This window comes from Ahaetulla prasina, chromosome 3 (assembly GCF_028640845.1).
Source record: "Ahaetulla prasina isolate Xishuangbanna chromosome 3, ASM2864084v1, whole genome shotgun sequence".
Taxonomy (NCBI): domain Eukaryota; kingdom Metazoa; phylum Chordata; class Lepidosauria; order Squamata; family Colubridae; genus Ahaetulla; species Ahaetulla prasina.
Genome location: NC_080541.1, coordinates 185,750,768 through 185,757,884, shown reverse-complemented (window position 1 = coordinate 185,757,884; position 7,117 = coordinate 185,750,768).

Below are 7,117 nucleotides of genomic sequence, written 5' to 3'. Positions count from 1 at the left end.
TACATCACATAAGATTTTAGAATTAACAACCTTGAATTGCACTTGCACACCGACTAGTAATCAAAGCAGCTCCCATAGCAACAGTGTTATATGAGAATACCACAATTCTCTAAAAAGAACATGGGCATCTGCAGTGTATGCCAGTTCAGGTTTCTGTGTGATCTTCAAGGACATCCTGATGTAGAATGAATTGCAGTAACCTGGGAACAAGGCAAACAAGAACACAAGGCTTCAGTTAATTTTCTTAAATGAAGAAAATTAGCCCAAACTACAAAAAAAGGATGTAGTTCATACTTGTTTGAGAGGGGTCTGTGAGAAGAAAAGAAATGTCAGAACCCACATATTATATACCTCTCCTTTAATGATAAAAGGCAGAAAAAGATTTAACCTGAGTTTCTTCCAGCACTTCATTTCTCTATATGAAAAGACAACTATTTAACTGGAATGACTTGCCTCTAGAAGTTGTGGGTGCTCCAAAACTGGAAGTTTTGAAAAAGAAATTTGACAACCATTTGTCTGAAATGTTATTGGCTTTCCTGCTTGATCAGGGGGTTGGACTAGAAGACCACCAAGGGCCTTTCCAACTCTATTATTCTGTTATCATGCGAAAATCAAAAATTATCAGGAAGTCTGGGAAATGAGTCAACTTTATACTTCACAATATTATTTTGCATTGTCCTCTAAATTTGGAGGTTAGAAATTATCAGAGACAGCAAGTCTGAACAAGAAAAAAGACAGCACTACCATGCAAACATTTATTTCTAATTTTATGAGCAGTCTAATTTAATGTCCGTTTTTAAAATGTCGTTAAGACTGCAATTGGCTTTATTCCAAATAATCTATCCTAAAGTGATGCAGGCATAAAAACTTCTTTTCCAAAGTGATTTATGTACTGAAGTGGATGTTCTGAACTTGCAAATTTTATGTTCTAGGAGAAACAAGTTTGCAGTAAGAACAAAACAAAATCTTGTTAAGGATGGAAATATTCTAATTTATTTTCTGTTATAATTCTCCAGAGTTCCATTTTTAGTCCTTTTAGCTACGCAATGTAGACTTTTTCAAAGCAATAACATAGTTCTGTTCCCCAAAATGGTAAAATTTTAGTGTGCATTACAATATTATTACTATTTAACTATTAGTATTCTCTGAGAAATTGAGATTTCAAATCATATTTTAGTTTGTTTGCAAAATATATTGTTTCTCATTCATTTCCACATTTTTTCTGTAGATCATTATGATATAATTCCCTTTATATCAGAAATATATTTTAGTATATTCAGTATGCCTGAATTAAAATATCACAGTAAAGTAGAATAGAAGCACATAGAGTGTTAAGCCAAAGTTCAAAATCTATGGTAGATCTGGAAAGGATGCTCTGTAATTTTAATCTACAGAAATGTTTTGAGCAAAAAATGTTAAATAGTTTAATTTGAGATTAATCGTAATACTTAGCTAAATACATGGCTATAATGCCTTATCTTCGTAGCCAATAAGTACACTTATTACTTTAGAAATTTGAAAGATTCTAATTCCACCAATGGACTGCAAAGCATTTCAGTGGATCAATAGTATTCAACTCATATATCAAGAGGATTAGCCAAGCTACTTAGAAATAAGAATGGATATCTCAGCTCTTGAAGAAAGTAAATAAATAATACTTAACATGCATTGTAAGGAATGCTTATATATCTCAACAGTACATAACTTGAATCTACATAATAATAATAATATAATAATAATAATATTTTAATTTGTATACCGCCCTTCTCCCCAAGGACTCAGGGCGGTGAACAGGCAGATAAAATATAAATACACACAATAATTAAAAACATCCCTTAAAAACTAATTTAAATGCCCAAAATGTTAAAAAACGTACTCCCCCGTAAAATCACAAAATTTAAAAAACCCATCCAATAAAAATAAAAATCAGGCTAGTCCAGCCATACGAAATAAATAAGTTTTAAGTTCGCGGCGAAAGGTCCTAAGGTCAGGTAATTGTCGAAGTCCGAGGGGAAGTCCGTCCCCCGGGGCCGGAGCCCCCACAGAGAAGGCCCCCCCCCTGGGGCCCGCCAGTCGACACTGTTTGGCTGACGGCACCCTGAGGAGTCCCTCTCTGTGGGAGCGTACCGGACGATGGGAGATAGAAGCCGGCAGTAGACGGTCCCGTAGATAGCCCGGTCCTAAGCCATGGAGCGCTTTAAAGGTGGTAACCAATACCTTGAAGCGCACCCGGAAAACAACAGGTAGCCAGTGCAGTCTGCGCAGGATAGGTGTTATGTGGGAGCTCAATAACCCGCGCAGCCGCGTTCTGAACTAGCTGAAGTCTCCGGGTGCTCTTCAAGGGGAGCCCCATGTAGAGAGCATTGCAGTAGTCCAGGCGAGAGGTAACGAGAGCATGAGTGACTGTGCATAAGGCATCCCGGTCCAGGAAGGGACGCAACTGGCGGATCAGGCGAACCTGATAAAATGCTCTCCTGGAGACGGTCGCCAAATGGTCTTCAAAGGACAACCGACCATCCAGGAGCACGCCCAAGTTGCGTACCTTCTCCATCGGGGCCAATGATTCACCCCCGACAGACAGCCGCATCTGCAGCTGACTGTACCGAAGTGCCGGCATCCACAGCCACTCCGTCTTGGAGGGATTAAGTTTGAGCCTGTTCCTCCCTACTCTAGGTTTTCCAAAAATTGACTTAACATCTTGGTGGCTTTCAGTGCCATTAATCGTGGCTGTCCTTGAGTATCTTCAAATGCAGCAGCATGTGTAATTATGTCTATTTCTAGTAAAACATATATTACACCTCTTCTCATGAGCTGCATTGGCTAACAGTCTTTTTCCAGGTCCAATTCAAGGTGCTGATTTTGACCTTTAAAGCCCTACATGGCATGGGACCAGGTTACTAAAAAGACACTTCTCCCAGATTACCTCTGCCTTTCCCATAAATTAGAGCAGAAAGGGCATGTTGTTGTGGGTCCCATTGGATTGGGAACGACATTTGACAGGTCCTAAGCAATGGGTCTTTTCTGCTGTGATGCATTATGGAATATCCTCCTTCCTGGAAATTGGTGAATTATTGAGGTGGTTACACTAAGAACATCACTTTGCCTAATACATCTTTTCTTTAGCTTTTCCCCCCCACAATTTTAATGTTTTAATACTAATATTAATGTTTGATATTTAATAAATAATTTTAATAATTATTAAAATTAAAAATTAATTGTTTTAGCCTTGTTGTATGCTTTCAGAATAATTTGTGAGATGGCTGGCTGTATAAATTTGACAACTATAAAAATAAAAAATATTCCTAAACTGTAATTTGTTAAATGACAGAAGAAAAAATATTACATTATTTATTAATTTTTTGAATTATGAGTCAAATAATACCATGTTTTCCCAAAAATAATACAGGGTCTTATTTTCTTTTGAACCTCGAAATAAGGGCTTGGCCTTATTATTGGGGAGGTCTTCTTATTTCAGGGGTGCAGGAGGCCCTGGGTGGCCTGCACACTTACAGCCGGGAGTCTGGCAGAGAAAGCTCCCTTTGCATGCTGCCATCAAGCCTCTCCCCTCCCCCGGGATGTGTGTGTAGAACGTAAGCAGCCTGAAGGCACCAAGCCACGTGAGTGCCTGTCCCCACCCCCTGCTCGTGTGCCTCCCAGGCCTCACCACATCGATGTGGGCGAACTTGTAGCCAATGCTGCCAGTGCCCACCACCAGCACCATGCAGAAGCCATGGCCTGGGACAGGTCTCCCTGCAGGCTCCAGCTCCAGCCATCACCATAGAGGGAAACAGACTCCCAGAGCGGCTGCTGCCCTGGCTAGGGTTTGGAAGCCGCAGAGGCGGAGTTTGGGGGAGAGAAAGAAAGACTTCTGCTTCTTCTGCTGCTTTCCTTGCATGCAGCCAAAAGCAGAAGCAGCGGAAGTCTCTTTCTGTCCCCCAAACTCTGCCTCTGTGGCTTCCAAATCCCAGCCAAGGCAGCGGCCACTCTGGGAGTGTGCTTCCCACTCTATGGTGATGGTTTCCTGAGGCCTCCCCACAGTGACAGGTGCCTGCTGGCAAGCCCGGGAAGCCCCTCCACCTCGGGTGTCATGATCAGGCCAGACTTTTCCTGGGGAAGGGAGCCTCGTGGGACACTTGCCTGCCCTTCCTCCCGCAGGTCCAGGTTACTCTTTCTAGATGCCCGGCAATGAGATGCAGGGCAGCCGCGCCGACGGAAGCCCCAACAGATACAGCTCGGCTGGCCCAGCCATGGCCAATGCTCCTCACCCACAGATGAGCTTGATTGCAGGGGGCCACCAGGCCTCCTCAGGCAGTGGCGGCAGCATCATCATCACCTGCAATGCCTCAGCCATCCCTGCCAAGAGACTTGTGCCCAGCTGTGGGACACGCCAGGCCTGTCGTAGTCCTCCATGACTGCCTGCCTGCAGGCCTCTCTGCTCGGTAATGCGGGCTATGTGGATGTGGCACCTGGGCATGGGGGCAAGATTGGACAGGCTGCCACCATGATGCAGGAGTGGGTGCTGGAGATCTACAGTCGTTGCTGCGGGCAGCAAAAGGGGTGAGGGGTGCAAGAGTTCACAGGGATGTGGCTGCCTTGTGAGTGTTGGGGGGGTGAGGAACCTGTGTGTGCATGTGTGTGTGAGAGGGGGGGCTTATTATCAGGAGAAGGTATATATTTAGGCCCACCCCAAAAATCAGGCTTGGCCTTATTTTCAGGACATGTCCTATTTTCGGGAAAACATGGTAATATAAAACTGCATTTACATTGAAATAAAATTAAACTTAGTTTTGATTCCGACTAATAATGCTATGTAATTTACATTATCTTACCACACTATTTGATGATGGTGTGCTTTCCAGAACGGAAAAGCATCAGGAATAACTGGATTTATACCCAAGAAAGATTAAAACTTCAGATAAAGTAAATTTATCTGATGTCTTCCTATAGTTCAAAGTGTCATGCACAACATTCTCTCCTCTACTTTATTTCTATCTCAACAACAAACTGTGAAACAGTTGTAGGGTGGGGATTCAGACACTGGCCCATGAGCTCCCAAAGCTAAGGAGAGACTTGGATTTGAGTTTCCTCAGTCCTAATCTGCAATGGTATGTGGGAATGACCTGGGGAAATGGAGGAAGAGACAAAGTCAGGGAATTATCAGATAAGAGGCAGTGTAGGCAGAGCAGAAATATGGGAAATGCCCCAGAAAGGACCCTTCTTAGCTTTTATAGCTGTAAAATCAATGGGAGGGAAATGTACTTCAAGACTTGCAAAATTTTATTAATGAAACAATACAATAAAGTACAATTAGTTCATCTGGGTGTGCTATCTGTCTGGACTAAATTGCAAGGCTAGCATATTCTAACTAGAGGCTCCTGTGCAGTGTATTCCTGACACTATTGTTAGACTATCAGATTTGGACTTCAAAAATCAAGATGACCACTAGAGTATTATATATCTTTTCTACCATTTAAGTGATTGTCCTTGGTTTTACAAGCTAAGTGTGGTGATCCTACCTGAAAATTTATTAATGGTGCTTTATGCAAATGTCAGTGGCATTGCTATCCTAAAATTTCAGTTTTAAGGCAAGCTTGCCATAATGTTTGTCATACTGCTAATGCAACATAGAGGATCATGATTAAATAGATGGTACACCAGAGTAAGATCTGAGCTAGGATATTAGGAATTTGTTTGAATTCTGCATCTAATTAGAATCATGTTCTATCCCAGCTAATTGCAATAAAGCAGGGGTGTTAAACTTGAGGCCTGTGGCCCGGATGAGTCACACGCTGGCCACACCCACACCCAGTTTAGCGAAGGGGGGGAAAAGTTGTGATATGTCATGTGATGCTACCGTGATGATACGAGTTTGACACCCCTGCAATAGAGGAATAATATCAGCACTTTGGTACAGTGCTGATAGTAGGCAAAATGTAAGTAATTGGGAGAGGTCTAATCAGGAATTAAAGTGTCCTCTTTGACACCATGATTAGATCTTGTCAGGGTTCCCCTGTGTTTATTTAACAAAAATCAGGAACCCAGTATCATACAGTGCAAATAAATGACAAATGGATCTTAGTTTATGGCTTGTTGTGAATTCATTTGATTGTGCTTAACAGTGGCTTTCTCTGACCATTAGTAGCTTGATGTTAAGGCTCTCATATTCTTTGGCAGTAATTTGTGCCCATAGTTAAGATGACAAACACCTCCCTCTCTCATCCTCACGTGCATTAAGGCATGAAAGAGTTCTTAATGCCTGAATTACAAGCATTGTGGCTTATCCAAGCCAGCAAGTCAATTTTGAGTGAAATGAGATCACCTGAAAAATCCCTTCTCATTTATTTATAATCCCTACTCATTTATTTGCCTCCAGAAGTTGTGAATGCTCCAACACTGGAAGTTTTTAAGAAGATTGATCAAGGCAAATCAATAGATCTTGATCAAGGCAAATCAATAGATGCAATCTACATAGACTTCTGCAAAGCTTTTGACTCAGTAGTACACGATAAACTTCTCCTAAAACTAATGTCCTATGGCATCTCAGGACCCCTTCACAAATGGATATCTGCTTTTCTGTCTAACAGACAACAAGTGGTCAAAATTGGCAATGCTTTATCAAATCCTGTTCCTGCCAAGAGTGGCATTCCTCAAGGCAGCGTCCTTGGACCAACACTCTTTATACTATACATTAATGATCTTTGTGACCATATCTCAAGTAATTGTGTTCTCTTTGCTGACGATGTCAAACTATTTAACACCACAGACAATACTTCTATCATTCAAAACGACCTTGATCATCTAACTGCTTGGTCTAAAAATTGGCAGCTCCAAATTTCATCCAGCAAATGCTTAGTCTTACATATAGGAAAAAAGAACCCAAACACTAAGTACATACTAGATGGACATTACCTTACTGACGACCCCCATCCCGTTAAAGACCTTGGAGTTTTCATGTCAAATGATCTAAGTGCCAAAGCTCACTGCAACTACATAGCAAAAAAAGTTCTAAGAGTTGTAAACCTAATCTTGCATAGCTTCTTTTCCAAAAACACCACACTACTAACCAGAGCATATAAAACATTTGCTAGACCAATTCTAGAATACAGCTTGCCTGTTT